The sequence below is a fragment of the Neolamprologus multifasciatus genome, chromosome 20 (genome assembly GCF_963576455.1).
Source record: "Neolamprologus multifasciatus chromosome 20, fNeoMul1.2, whole genome shotgun sequence".
Taxonomy (NCBI): Eukaryota; Metazoa; Chordata; class Actinopteri; order Cichliformes; family Cichlidae; genus Neolamprologus; species Neolamprologus multifasciatus.
Genome location: NC_140458.1, coordinates 11068899 through 11084996, shown reverse-complemented (window position 1 = coordinate 11084996; position 16098 = coordinate 11068899). Strand labels below are relative to the sequence as shown.

Here is a 16098-nt window from a genome sequence, read left to right as displayed (position 1 = left end):
TAATGATTAACACCAAATAACCAAAAGCTGCACATCTGATCCTAAATGTGGGAGAGACTTGACTAAAGTATCTTACTGTGGCTTCTTTTGTTTATGCTGAAGTTTAACATCAATTAACTAATTAACTGATGTTAATAATTAACATCAATCAGCCTAGTGTGCCCAGCTCTGCCGTCAGTGACATGACCCAGTAATATTATAACTGCGAGGGGAGGCTGGTTGGAGGGGCCCACTGTGATTTTTGTTGAGGTCCCCAACAGACTCTGGAGTCGCCACTGAACCCATCCATCCATCAACTTGGATGTAGCAACTGTAAATCAATCAGTCGATCAACTGAGACTAATTGATAATCCGTTTATTCTTTCAGTCACTTTTCTAGGAGGAACCAGCGTCCAGCGTCCCAAAAATAAAGTTTTTTCCCCCCAGTTTTCTCTTTTTAATGGCTGAAAACAATTGTTTTCTGTCTTGTGATGTTAACAAATTGCGTGGATATTTGTCCTTTGCTTTTATCAAATCAGAATGGAAATTGAAAATAATCGGCTGATTAATCAGTGATCGGAACGATCGTATCTACTGTTTCTGACCAACTTTAAAAAGCGTCATCCGATAACATCACCAACTCGATGTCAGTCAAAGCTCGGGCCTGCGGTCTGCTTTTTGAATGAATTTTTCCTTTAAACTCCCTCTTCTCTCTCCTTGAATCATCAAGGAGCATCACTCCTCACAAACGGAACGAATAGACAGCCAAACGCACGCACGCACTCATGTGGCCTCTCTCTGCGCATAATGATTCATCAACCACCGTTTGCTCATGAAACCGTGATTTCGGGTCCGATGAGTTCATTTACGGAGCTGGGTGGTTTGTCGTGGGCCCTCGGATGCCCCCACCCCCACCTCTCTCATCCCGCGTCTCGACGGACCAAACGCTGCTGCTGCAGCATCACCGGCAGCCTCCAAACTGCGTTTTCCCTGCCGCGATGGATCCCTGAGTAAACCGGCGAGCTGCTGTCAGAGAGACACCGCTGTAGCTGCTGTGGGCAAGGACCGACACGCAATGACCGCAAAGAAATGGTGCCATAGGCTCCAACTAAGAGATAAAGAAAGACAATTTTATTTTTTAGCGATGTTATAGGATCGCCTTGTTTACCTTCTCGACAGATAAGCAGCCGGGTGACTGTGATATTACGGCATGTAAGAGCTGGATAACTATTCCTGTGTGACCGACACCCTTCTGCCGCTGATTACAGTGAAATGAAAAAGGTAAGCTTGTTGACACGTTCAGGATTTACATCGGGCGTTGCGGGTTTCAGTGAAGAAAAAAAGAAACAAGAAACAACAAAAAACCTGACAGCTCAAATGGGAGCTCATCAGGCTGCATTGTTGCATCGACAATTCCAGTCTTCTTGAGTTGAAATTGACGATTGATTTGGGTTTTTGGATTAGGTCGATTTTCACCTGTCGAAATATGAGTATTTTTAGCGCAAACAGCCCCGTAAGTAACTTGACATAAATCAATGTAGGTATCGTGCCAGCAGCTTGATTTATTGTGAATGTAACAGTTCACCTCAGGATGCCTGGACTACCTGGCTTCAGCCTGCCAAAGCCAAAGTCGGTTTATCCTGTAAGATAGTGGTGCCTGAAATCTTTCTTTCCCCTTTTTAGTCTTATGCGCATGATCTGTGTTTGTCAAAGTTATCAAATCTTTGCTTTCATCATTCCTGCAGGGAGAAACAGCCACTGAATTCAGAGTTTGGAAAGGGAAAAGCATGTCTTTTGAGAACAATTAGGTGAATCTCTAGCTTTTAACTCTGCAGATTTTGAATTAATCAGAACCAAATTTATATATATATATATATATATATATATATATATATATATATATATATATATATATATATATATATATATATATATATATATATATATGGTGGCATTGCTTCTTCTTTTCTTCGCTTGATCTTTAATGAGTAGAAATAAAACCCCATACTAGCAGCAAAAACTCAGGCTATCCTCAAGTTTCATCATTCTCGCTCCTAAAATATTGCAGTTTTTATTATCGAGTATGTGAAAGACATATTTCTAAGGGGCCCTGTCCTCTGGAGGGAGCAGGAACTGCCTGCTAAATTTTTTGTGTGGACAGAAACAAGCTCTCTTCTACTGTAAAGCTGCAGATGAGTCCGTGGGGGATGATCAATAGCCAGTTTGTATCAAGGCTCGTGTTTCAGCTGTCATTGTCGAACAGTGGTCTCTACAATTAAAAGCCCATTTTGTTAGTGAAAGACTGATTAATAATTCATCCGCAGCTCAATGGAACCACAAATCTGTGGATGGCACACTGAAGGATGCCTGTGGCTTCACAGTGGCTTCAATCTAGTGCTGTGCAGGCTGGAAGGTTTACACATCACTATATAGGCTGGATGGTAAATACACACTTTACTGTTTGCTGACTTTTAAATGTGCACTGGATTGTTTGCTCTAAGCAGAAAACTAAAAGCATACACACTCAGTGTTGAGCAGTACAAACAAGACATCTCTGGGTATCCAGTGTCAAACAGCTCTGTTGGTGGTGGACTGTAGCCTCTAACTGCGGTGTCAATGTCATATCTGCTGCCAGGGAGCCAACAGCCATGATGATACTGTACCACAGAGTTTGAAGGAAACCCAGCTGGCTCCGGTCCAGGATGGTGGGTGTTTTAAAAACCGGCTTAGTCAGGGCTACTGCAGAGAGTGATTAGAAAAGATAGCATACAGTATCACACACATCAGTGTGACGTCAACAAGACGCAGAGCATTAAAAGTATTTTCACACCAGGACCCGGACGAATCCAGAAACTGAGCCAGAGTTGCAGAATCCATCACACTGAACCCATTGTGTGAATATTTAGAGAGCTGTCATGCAAACTCTCCAGGCATTATTCTTTTTTCTTAAATCTGAAACAATCTCAAAGATGAATATTTGTAGTATCTCCTAGTGAAAGCATGTATTTAAGTGCACGGAGTAGCGTGTAATCTTGAGTTCAACTTGTATGCTACATGAGTGCTTCCATTTTAAGTTATGTAACATTTCTACTCACCCACATTTCAGTAGGAAACATTGTACTTTTTACTCCACTACATTTATTCACTGGTGGAGGAAGTGCTGAAATCTGTTACTCAAGTTAAAGGAGCAGGCTGGAGTGTAGAAATATGCATCCCTATAACTAAAAGTACTGCAATTAAAATATATTTCAAGGTAAAAATGTCAAAAAAAACAAAACCCAAATGACTTTTTTTTTTAAGAATAAAATAAAATAATCATTGGTTTGATGCATAAATGGGTAAATATCACCTTAAAGGGGTTGTTCACTCCAAAATCAAACAGATATTTTTTCTGTCATCTGCAGTGGTTTTTCCCATCTATATTTTTCAATGTGTATCAGAGATATGTGCTATAGAAATGTTTGTAGTTTCTTAAAAAAATCACAATTTAAAAAAACAATCCACAAATCGTGGTGCGAGCAGTTTCCTGTAGGAACATTTTTCTTTCTGCTTTCTCCACTCTCCAGCCAACCAACTATCCAGAAGGAAGCCGTCCACCCGTGATCACAGACTTGTACTCGAGACAGTGTGACAAGATACAAATATTAATGGCGTTTATTTCTGCTGAGTTGTATTGTTCGCCAGCGTGGCTTGTGCTTTAATAATCTGATAAATGTAGTGGAACAAAAAAGTATCTGGCCCCGAACAGTAGATGTAGAGATACTAATGAGTACTTTCTTAGTTAATAAAGGTAAAGACCAATACACCAAACCAAACCAAAACAGTCGAGTACAAACAATAAAAGCTGGGCCTAACTGCATTTAACAGACACAAAGCAACATTTTTTTTTATCTCTGTTTTGGTCTCTAGCAGCTTAAACATCGAGCAATTAATCTGCTAAATGTGCAGCCAGCTAGTCGCTAATCATCAGTTTTCTGTTGCAGAAGAAATAATGTTAAATAATCTTTTAACCTGAAAATAGTTGTCTGCTGTTGCTGAAAGTGTCTGGGAGTAAGAGAGGTGGGAGTAAATCAAAAATGAAGTTGTGGTCAGGGAGCTTCGCCTCACTGTAGAGCTACATAAAACAGTGGGAGCCTGGAAGCAAATGGAGGCGATAATTCTCTACAGTCTCTTTTGCTTACAGTTCATAAGGTTTCCTGAAGTATGACTGGCCATGCTGGTCATTACCTGTATCATCAGAAGAGACAGAAATATCATATAGCATTGGCCTAAAAAGCATTTCAATGCACAAGGAAAACAACGTTTTCTTATTCTGTCTCCTTTGCTATTCATTTGGCTGGATTTCCTCCTCTTTCATCTCACTCTAGATTATCAGCTGTATGTGGTGGGAGTAAGGTCAGGTGACAGAAACAACAAGTTAAATACAGTATAGCAGCTTCACCAGCCTTTATGTCGCACTGTTATATTGACTGATGTAGTACTATAACTGATAGCAATATAGTTTGCTGAATTTAATATGTCTGTTGTTATTAAAACTACTGTTTGAGGTAGCCTATTGATGCTATTTGTTCCACATTTTTAATGTCAGTAAAGGCAAACCTGTAAAGGGAAAATGGATGAATTTGGAGTTTAGATAAAGTAATAGACTACATTTAGACTGTTTTAAACTATATAATCAAGACAATCTTAGTGAAAAGTTACTTATCTGTTCGCTGTAACCTCATAAAAATGAAGTTACTGAGAGACTTTTTAAAAATTTTGTTTACTTGATCCATTTCAACATGGCAACCTATACCAAGCGCAGTTATATCACTCCACCAGACAGCCATACCTGATTTACATTTGGCTCAAGTTTACTTCAGGTTGTTTTCTTATTCACATCTGGACTGTTTTGAACACAGCTGCTATATTTAGATTGCTCAGAAGAGGTCCCATTCTGTCCCCTTGCACTTTTGTGAGCTTCTCCGGCGTTTCAAATCGATGATTGTTCAGTTTGAGTAACAGAATGAAGTCTTGTGGAGGCAAATCTGCTAAACAGCGAGTGAAGATTGTATTTAGCAGCTTCATATTTTGTTGGGGTTTGTTGAGGTAGCTCAAGTTTGGTTTGGTTTTTTTTGGCTGTTCTTGTGCATGCTGGGGACTGAACACATGGCATCATATTTTTTAAACATAAAAATTTATATGGGCGTCATTGTAGATGGCATGATATATGACAACCCGTAGTTTGGACCCAGCTCTTATCACCAGCGATGATCCTCAGCATGTGGGACCAGTTAAAAACACAAGCTGATCTTTTGCCCTTGTACAAGTTTGAGGTCCACAATGAAAGTGGCTAGAATGGAAATTCTCTCCTTGGAAATCTTTGCTTATACTATTTAGTAAAAAGGCAGGGATTCATGAAATCTTCAAGGTTAATTCTGTGTGAATTCTGTATGTTCTCCCCGGACCTACTTGGGCTCTCTCCCAGTACTCTGGCTTCCTCCCACATTCCCAAGGCATGCATGTTAGTTTAACTGATAATTAATTGGCTGTAGGTGTGGCTGTGTGTGAATAGTTGTCTGTCTCTCTGTGTTAGCCCAGCAATAGACTGTCAACTTGTCCAAAACGTACCCCACCACTCACCTAAAGGTAGCTGGGATACACTCCAGGCCCCCTCTGTGATCCTAAACTGGATCAGCAGTTAAGATAATGGAGTTTTTGTTAACATTTTGATGGGTAAAAAACAGTCAGACTGATGGATGGAAATCATTTGATTGAATATAACTTGAGTACAAAAAACTCCTCATTGAAAAAAAAATCCCAAAAAACAGACATGGATGAAATAAGAATTCAAAAATGTTCTTAAATGAGACCCGTTGTGTTTGCTGTCTGACCGGGAGAAGAAATCCCATACAGTATTTCAAGCTGTTGTTTCTTTGTATTTACCATAGCAACAAGCCACCGGTGTAACTTCGGTTCATGCAGAAGAATGGCGCTCTCAAGCCAGCCATGTGTACAGTTCCTTCTTATCATTGATGAAGTGTCTTAGTGCTCCATCTGTTCAGCTATTGTCTCATCATCACCCTCTTAAATTTGTTGAGAAAGACGGCTCAAATTAAGAGCAAAGATGGCGTGATTTCAGCTCCGAGGAGAGTCGCTCATCTCATTCGGTATGTCCGAAACAGAGAGAGAGATTTTATGACCTTGGTAATGCTTCTCTCGGTCCATCTCACACAGGAGCCGATGAAGCGGCTGAAGGTGATTAAAGTCTGCCTCCATTGATGGTCCTCTGTGCTGCTGAGTCAGTGACCTTTCCTGCCATCGGGTCACTGTGCTCAAATAGCTCCTCTGCTTTCCTCTCCCTGTCTCCTACCCTCTTATCCCTCTTATCCTGTTCGCTTCCTTTGTGCCCTCTTCTGTTTAGCGGCTTGTTTCACGCAGCAAAAACAACCCCCAAGGACAAATCAAATGAAATGATAAACATTCCACTACATCGCACCAAAAAAAGCTCTCTTTCCTCGGCATACTTCAACTGTCTTTCAGCATTCGTCAAATTCAAGTTGAAACATCTCATACTTTCCGCTTCTTGCGAGCCCCAAAAATAGAAATAACCGTTTTACAGTATGCCCCTGACAAGTGTCTTGTTATCTTCCTGCATGTGTCATTTTACAATAAGTCCCTGCCTGGGCTGCGCCGCTGAATGGATCCTCTGACACAAATTTGCATGTTATGCTTAACGTTTTTCACCAGGGACAATTTATCAGAATGCAGCAATTAATGAGTCTGTGTCCCCTGGTGATTAATTATGTCTCATGTGTCCACAGCAGAGACAATCCCAGGAACACTTGTTTGTTCAGGCCAATGTGTGTGCATTTTATTTTTAAATTTTTTTTTATGTGAAAAACAGTTTTCTTGGTGTTGAACAAACATTTACTTTGCTTTTTCTTGCACGACCAGTTTGCAGCTGGATCCAAATAAAAGCTAACAGACAAGGACAATTGACAAACCGTGATCGAGAGACGTCTTCTGTGTGAAAGGTAGAAGCAATACTGTAGGAGACAGAGAACAGGAATAATGCAGGGTGACATTCAAAGCTCAGGGATATTTTGTTTTGCAACTACAAAGAGAATTTCTTCATTCTTCGCTTGCATTTCTGGGGCAGCTCTCGATGATTGTGTCTGTGGGTGGTTTTGTGTATGTAAAAATACTTTTTTGGATGAGGACTGAGCTCACGGGTATTCATTGTAATATCCACTGCCCTTGAATCAGAAGTCAGCTGTAATTACTTCTTTGTAAACATAAGAAAACTGGTGTTCAAAACAGATTTTGCCTTTTGGAAACCTGCTACCCTCCAGCAGGTCCAAACCAAATGCATAAATTCACTTACATATTCCAGAGAACAGTGTGATAACAAATGCTCATCATGCTCTAATGTGTTGCTGGACAACATTGTGGTAAACAAACACAAGCATGCAGAAAAAGTGTTAGTTGCATTATCCGGGGAAAGATCCACTCCTACCTTAAAATGCCTGCAGCAAGATTTGTTTGCTTTAAAGCCGGTGTTAAATTGATAGAACTATTATTAACTTGCTTTACTAGTATACAATTGTTTGGGCCTTGATATTCATTTTACTGCAAAACAGTGGACAGACAGTGAGCTTAATAGGGAGCCAGAGAGCAGATCTAAGCCCTCTGCAGATTAACACTATGGGTTGCCTGCCTTCTGGCTCTTGCCGCCAATTACATTCACTCAAACCGAGACCTGACCCCGGGTGTGTGCTTGTGTCACAGCCTTGGCCCTCGGCACCATATGGACATGGCATTGCATGTTATCACGTGTGTTGCTAGCACTGCATCTCATCACCTCAACACAAGATTATTTTGACCTTTTGGCATGCATGGCTTCCCCTGATTTCATGCATGCAGCATCAGGGTCCGAGTGTGAATAGAGATAATTAACACTTCTGACCAGGACTGATCTCTGCAGCATCTTTTTAAAACGTAACAATTAAGAATGCTTGCTGAAATAAATACTCGACTGGACTCGAATTTATTCAACGAGATACTAGAGATGAAAAATTCATTGCTGACGCCAAGCTGCAACTGTTTTGTTTATGGTCTATTAGTGATAAGAAGAAAAATGTAGCCTCTATTCTTTGTGAAATTTAGACATCACCTATTCTGCAGCAAAGTTTTGCTTAAGTTAGAATCATTTAGTCCTGGTGAATGTGGTGACACTTATGGTGACAGCAAACACTTACCCCGAGAGCACACTGGGTGCATGTCTGTGTTGTCACGTCTCAGACGAGGTTCGTTCCGTTCTTTGCACGATTTCAAATTACACTTGGAGCGTTTCAGAAGCGTTTGGTCTGTAGGAGATTCTTTGTGCTGTTTCTGTTCTGACATCCTGCTCTCCTCGTCTGCTGTTTGGGCAAAAATACAAAAGAAGGAAAGCATTTGTGTACAATGCAACCAAATAAGCATACAGTACATCGTTTAAGCGCAGACGTCGGTCATAAAATAATTTCAAACATGATCAGGTTTGCAGATTCATGCATGTGTGCATGCATGATTTGCATGCACACAGTACAGTTTTTTTCCCCCACACAACAGCTAAACACAGTGAAACCAGTTGGAGGTGTGCAGCTTCTTGCCTGCAGCTTTTCTAGCAGCTCATTGTGGCTGTCCATTCTGTTTCACGACACTCTTTCGAAAATTAGAGTGTATCGATTCATGGACTAATGCCACAAATGATTGTTGTCTTGCTTCGTACATACACTTCTGGCAAATGATCACGGTCACCCTGTTTTTGACAGCTGAGTGCTTTTTAATGTGATCCGGGAACAGTTTTTGGTCCGCCGCACAATGCATGACGTAAAGAGAGGCTAACTAATAAGGCTGTTATCAGGGAGATTTAATTCTGCTAGATCACATGTAGATATTATTAAGTTTCCCTTTGTTTAGCTAGGTTATCTTGTTGTAGTGCTGGGAGGGATCATAGACTGCTGCTACTGTGCCAGTCAAAGCTGCTATACAAAGGGACTTCCAGTTGATAGTGAATATTTACGTTCTCTTTCTGTAATTCTTACCGTTAGAAAACAAATGGTAAGGTTACGGCACCTTAAAAAAGCCATTTATTTCCACCTGTTTTTGTATCTGATTTTATATATTGTTGAAGAAATTATTTTAAGATTTTAAGAAGTTCAAAGTGAATGAGCTTAACTGTAGATGCGTCTACCTTCCAAAAAAGATTTGGACTTCCAAAACTAGCATAGAGCTAGTTCCACTGGGTTTATATTTGGATCATTTTGAAATATTTCCAAGTATATATTTTTATAAAGTTATCATGTATAAGAACGGCATGCAAACTTTAGTCTACTACATAAAAGTCAAACATGTTACACACCAAACCAACACTCCAACCTCCTGCACTGTTGCTGAAAGCAAATACTGCATGTTGACCGTAGGCATATACTCTTAATTTTGGCCATTAAACATAAGAAAAACATTGTTTTTTAATTCTAAACTGGACCAAATAAATTCAAAAAACAAAACTTCTTTATGCTCTTGTAATTAGCCATTCCCACCCACACGAATCAGGACAGATTGTTATGGTGTTTAAACAAAATCGAGGTCTTTCTGTGTTCAAAACACTCTTATTATTAGGTTTGTAATTGTATAATTCTGTTTCTCAAGGAGCTCGTCGACCTTTAATATGTTAATATGTCTCCACTGCAAAGGCAGCCAACAATATCCAAATGGTAATAAATTATTTACCCCCCCCCAAAAAAAAAACACTGGCACATATAAGAGTTTCACATGGAGGCTGCGCACAATGTGCGTTTCCCACACCATAACTGTACAGAGGCTGCATCAAGCCAGACAGAAAACATTACATCATTCCAAGTAATATTTTCTGTCCACATAAGTGATAATGTGTGCACTTTCACTGGCACACACGTTCTCATTTAGGCAAAGGGTTTCAGGAAGGAATACTGCAGCCTTTTGTGTGATGCAGATTAAACTAAGCTCAAGTTGGAGACTGGGAAATCACACCGTGGCTTTGCTTTGGCTTAATCCTGCCTGTGCATGGTGTCAAGATTTTGAATAATAACGTTAAGTCACTCCCACAGCTTGAGATATAACAGAAAAGTTAGAAAACTGTAGCCATATCAGAACTCAAAGTGCAAAGCAGTCAACAATTAAACATGTGACAACCGTGTCAGCTGGAATTCACATTACAGCCTTCTGATAATTTATTTAGCCAAAAATGTTTTAGTGGAACCTTCCTACCAACCAAATAATGCAGAGACGCAATGTTTTAGCATCGTAGCTGGATGATGGTCGATATAATGTGCAGAACTGGGGCGACAACACTATTGTTTGCATTGTGAGTTCCATAAGTGTTCAGTTTAGGCAACAATCAATGAAAGGTTTGATAATTTATGATAATCTTTTTAAAAATGTAACATCTTTACATCTACTGTGTCACCACCACACCACTAAAGTGGTGTACATAAACATGTATTGGGCAATTTATTTTGTTTTTTCCAGGGAAAAATGAGTCACAGTAATGATGTAGAGGTCTCAAAAACGTATAAAAGCCGATGGCATTACGGTGAAATAGTTGATAGCCTCTTTTAAATCAGTGGATTGCTATCTGGGTATGTGACATAGGGGAAAATTTCATGAAAAGGGGTTGATTTATAACCAGACCTAAACCCACAAGCAACCTTGAATAGATCAGTGGTGGCCATTAAATAATCCTGTTTTAGTCTTCCTCTTTTATTTTATAGGCTGATATCGAAGGGAAAAGGTATATGGCGTTAAACGTGCTGTGTACATGGTTGATGTGAACATGTTGTGACTTCAGACTTACTCAGGTCCTCTATGCTAGTTACTGGTATTCATAATTTGTCCATGTTCTTTACTTTAGACTACATGGGATTTTTTGTACCCATAGTAAAGCATTGACTTTCAGAAACCTGTATTTTCTTACCACAGGGCTGGTTCATCAGAGCCTTTCTGCTGAAAACAGCTGCCTGTTGTGGCTGAGAAATGATGTAATGTGAGCAGAGATGGTGAAATGAAAACAAATGAGTTAGAGGATACAAAGCTCCGCAGAGAAACTTTATTTGTACATTCGTCATTATAAGCTAGCACTTCAGTGATTATGAACATAATGAGGAAATGTATCTCTACTTATTTTGATGAAAATTAACCAGCTGGCTTTAGGCTGCTCTTAATACATTTAAATACATTTTCTTTTACAAATTAGTCATATAATATATCACTTTCATTTAGTTAAACGACATGAAAAACCCCTTTTAATTGTTTTCATGCATTTACTTAGCAGGTTTCTGTGTGTCTGGCTGCACTTCGTTTACTACTTTCAAAACTTACACCTACTTTGGGTCTGGAGAGACGTAAACGCACCCGCACTGCCTGTTTGCTGTCAAGGCCGCAAAGAGTCAAGAACAACATGCAACCTTGTGACATTACACACCTGCATCCCCTCAACCCACACATGCACACACACTCACGCAAACTTTGACTGTAGCTGGAAGGAGTGATTGTGCGCTGTGTCATCCTCAGCAGTGAGGCAATTTGAAGCCTGTCTCCCTTTTTCACAGATAGATGCAACACGTCTCCCAGGATTGCTGAATACAAACACACTTCTGATCACTCATCCTCACTCTAACCTTGAAGCTAAACAGAAGGGTTTATCACATGACACGAGGTGCGCTACTACATTTTTGCTGTATTAGAGCTCTGCTACATTGAATCCTGCTGTTGTCCTGAATCCTGCAAGTGTATTTATCCCACCTATGTACCAAGTTACAACGCTGCCAGTACCAAACCTATATAAATAGAAGCAGCATTTTCCCAGGTCTACCAACGAATGGCAGCCTGAAAGTGTTTAAGTGTATTATTAGTGTATTCCATCCTTTCTTAATTTTTAAAGGGTATAAATCCTCCTAAACTAAGCTGATACCATATCTAGTGTTCCCTGTTTTATCTTAGAACTGCAAGAGATTTGCATGACAATGTGGTCACGTCTTCACACTATTAAACTTAACAAGAGCATTAGCGCATGTGACAGCTGCCCTCGTTTCTCTGCGTCAGTTTGATGTCTATATATTATTTATCGTGCATTCATGGGCATTCGCACTCATTGCGCAAAGTGGAGCTTGCAGCACTCCAAGTCACACGAATAATTGTTAAAACACAGTTATGTGGGATCTTGTCATAACAGCGGTACATATTCATTATGTCATGACCATCTGTTCATATACAGAGTATAGCGCAATATGTACTAGATATGTATTGGAGCAAACATATTTGAGTAGCAGCCTATCAATTGATTATCGCGGGCGGCAGTGATGTGTTTTCACTAATTTTATTGGACTTAGGGAGAAAATGTGTGATGTCATAGAGACACTTGTGTTGCTCTGTCACTGCGGCAGGATTAACAACACGGGCAAAGAACTGACTTCTGCAGTTCCTCTGCTGTCTTGTGTTTGTGCATATCTAAAACTCACAGTCGCCGCAGCAGGCTGTCTGAATTGCTTATGTTTCTTGAACATGGCTTGACCTCTTGTTTCACTTTTATCCTTGTATGTGGGGCGTCAACTGATGGACAGGTCACCCTGAGCTCGATGTTTTAAATCCCTGTCGTGCTAACTGTAAAACACCAGGAACAGCAGAACAGCAGCAGGGAGGCAGCTGCGCCTTGAGACTGCCAGGTAATGGGGCAGCAAGAGGCTCCTGAGCCTCACAGGAGGCTAGAGGGCAAATCCTGGATGACTTGGAGATATATGGCAGAATCAGTCTTTCCCATGGGGATCCCGTCTGGAAGCACGACTGTGATGTAGGTCTTGGATAAAGGAGTTGTCTCAGACCTCCTCTTGAATGCTGCACATCTCTGTAGCTTAAACTTACAGAACTGACAGCTGAGCATTAGGAAGTGACTAATGTCAGAACCCGAATTTGCCACCTGCTTGGAGAACATCTGTCTGTCATCACAAGGTGATCTGACTCCATTAATCTATTGGATATGCTAATGAATTTCTTGTGGAGAGTTGCAAGGATTCCCAAAGGTCACTGTGTACTCTTATGCATTACCTTTCCCTTCCATGCAATGCTCCATCCTTTAGCTTCATTTGTATATCACATAGAAGTACACAGTAGCAGTAAGCAACCCTGGCTCCTGCTGTCCTTAGACATTGTTTGTTGATGTCATGGAAGCATTTTGTTAATTTTTCAATTAGCCCTCTTTGTATTTGTGATCATTTGTAGTATTTGTGAGTAAAAATCGATCTATATCTGCATATAGATATTTATATGTAGATGTCTGTGTTTGTAAACAATGATTGATGCAGGGAATAGGAAGTCTTGAACCGCATATCCTTTATTTGCCACAAAGATATCCTGACTATAACAGAAGCCTTGAAAAAACAGCAGATGGGATCCCAGATAGCTACAACTTTTTTGCCTCATGCTTTACTTGAGTAAACTCAGCTGTGACAAAAAAAAAAAGGTCCAAATGTTATTTGGCACATTTGGCCTAGCATCAGTTGCTGTAGGTAGGTCAGCAATAGCTGAAACAAAAAAAATAGTAGAAAGTGTCTGGAGCATTGCTAAAGAGTCTGGATGTCTGACTTTTAAGTGTTTTCTTCTTTCTCTATTGCTTTTGTTTTGTTTAAAACCCCTCCTTGATCACCTGAACCAAATGCCAAATATCTCCATTGGTGACTGGTTTTTTGTTGACAAATAGCACCTTGTCTTCTTGGTGCCACTCTACATATTGTCGCTACAGTCCAATATATTTAACGATAACATTTTAATTCCATTCAGTTCAATATGATTTATACAGCGCCAAATCACAACAACAGTCACCGCAAGGTGCTTAATGTGGTAAGGTAAAGATCCTACAATTATGCAGAGAAACCAAAACAATGAGATGAGCCCCTATGAGCAAGCACTTTGGTGACAGTGGGAAAGAAAAAAATCCCTTTTAACAGGAAGAAACCTTCGTCAGAACCAGGCTCAGGGAGGCCTGTCATCTGCTGCGACTGGTTGGGGGTGAGAGGAGGGAGACAGGATGAAAGACAGGCTGTGGAAGAGAGCCAGAGATTAATAATAACTAATGATCAAATGCAGAGTGGTGCATACACACATGGTGAGGGAAGAGGTCCATCCATCCAATTTCTTATGACGGGGGGGTGGGGGTGGGGGTGGGGGGTGAAGCCTATCAAGTTTATAGTTAACTAAAACTAAATTGCGCCTCATTTTCATTGTTCAATGTTTCATTGCTACAATGACAACAAAGATTCCGAATCTTGCTATGAGGCCACAGTGCCAGTACTTAAAAAAGTGAGTACTTTAAAGCGCTTTCTACTACAAGTCTCATTCACCCAATTACACCCACACACAGCACATAAATATAAATATTTTACCATTTTTATATATTAGCCGTTTTTAAACTCCAAAATCCCATTTCATGGAGTAGAATGCAAGATATTAAGTTCATTTGAGAAACACAGTTTATACAATTTATAAACAATCTGTTCCATTGCATTGCTGTACTTCTGGTTTTGGAGCCTGATCTCAGTACATGTGCTTCAGCGTTTGACAAAGAAGACTTTTAATAAGTCAAATAAGCCATGACGTTAACTGAATTCTGACTTTGTTTGTCTTGTTTGTTGTGCTGTAGAAGCAATGACAGTTCATCTCTATATCAAATCCAGCTTGTTTGACAAAAAGGAAATATGGAAATTTAACTTCAGCAGTCAGTAATGAGATTTTAAAAACGTAAAGCTGAACATTGTAATATAGCAGACAGTCTGTTCTCAGTCTGCTGTTCTTAAACTAATTAACCAACAGTGGTTGCTGTTTCCATTGTGAGATCAATGCTTGGTCCTTGTTGGGGCTGTTGTGAACGGTTAGTGTGCAGTAGTGTGTCAAAATGTTTCGAAGGATGAGAGGTTTGAGCTGGAGAAGAGAGAGCAAGTAACTTTCTTCTTTAAATGGTGGGGAGAAGGTTTTTTTCAAATGCTCTCTGGAAGCTGTGTGATTGTTTCTGCCCGATCCTCCTGCATACGCTTGGTCACTGCGCTGTGTAGAGTCTCATTAGTATGGATGTCAGCGCCTCTCCTTCAGCTGAACCTGCCATGCCACTACAGTAGTAGAGCTGCCTGCCTGCCTGCCGCATTGTCCCTGGATGGCCGATGTGAGGCTGCCAGCTCTGTCTCCTCCCAAGGATGACTGAAATGTGGGCGAGCGTCAGAAGCTGAATGTCATGATTCAATCAAAGGCGATGTCTGTGCCTGGATGTACAGAACAGGAATTCATGTTTCATATGGCTGTATAAAGAGAAGGGTACATATAAGAAGGCACTGTCATTGCTAAAGGCGAGCAATAAGTCTGCTTAAGAACAAAAAATTACAGCTGAGGTAAGACTGGGGAAATGGCTGTTTGGTGATACTGATTCAGCCTACAGAGCTTCTGTATTTAGGTTGTACTGCAAGCATCAAGCAGCCCATCAAGTATTCATCTGTGGATTTAGGCTGTCATGGCAGTTTCTGTAGCTTGGTGTGATACCTGACTAACTTGATTATGTTGTGATCAGGGATTTGTTCTTCTAGTCATTAAAAATATTCCTTTATGAACCTGACTGTATGATTGGGCTTCTTATCATGCTGCAGAATAAATTTGGGGCTGATGAGAGGCATTACTGAATATACTGGTTAATAGAAAAGGATCAAAACATTTAAAGTGTCCAAAAGCTTTGCACAGCACTGTATTTGTAGCAGTTATTTCGTTTTTCTTGGAAAAGGTTTCAGATCGTCTTGGATTTACGTAGTTGACAGCTTGGCTTATTGTTTATTTACTTTGACACTTCTGGCTGTAGCTCTTTCGTCTTGCGTAGAGACATCATAGGTGGTGATGTTCAGTACAGGCCAAGGACAGAACTGACATTGAGGGGAAAAACATATGACACTTCCAATATCTTTCTTGAAACAAAACAGATGTTTGTGAGTCAGGGTAAGCCTTTGGATGTAGGAAATGTGTGAAACTGAGACTTCTGCAGCACAAGCAAAGAAGAATCAAATGAGCCAAGAAAATATAAAACCAGAG

The 16098-nt window shown here is 40.3% G+C and overlaps 1 protein-coding gene across 7 annotated transcripts in view; it reads left to right on the top strand.

The window, feature by feature from the left end:
• The first annotated feature begins 629 nt into the window (after window positions 1-629).
• dlgap4a (discs, large (Drosophila) homolog-associated protein 4a) overlaps window positions 630-16098 on the top strand; it is a 109973-nt gene continuing 94504 nt past the window's right edge. For 4 of the 7 annotated variants that reach the window (XM_085147091.1, XM_085147089.1, XM_085147088.1 and 1 more), the window contains exon 1: window positions 631-1260. The gene's annotated coding sequence lies outside the window, so the exon portion shown is untranslated. Of the gene's footprint in view, window positions 1261-16098 lie in introns of all 7 variants that reach the window. The other 3 variants (XM_085147090.1, XM_085147087.1, XM_085147086.1) reach the window with 1 other exon arrangement.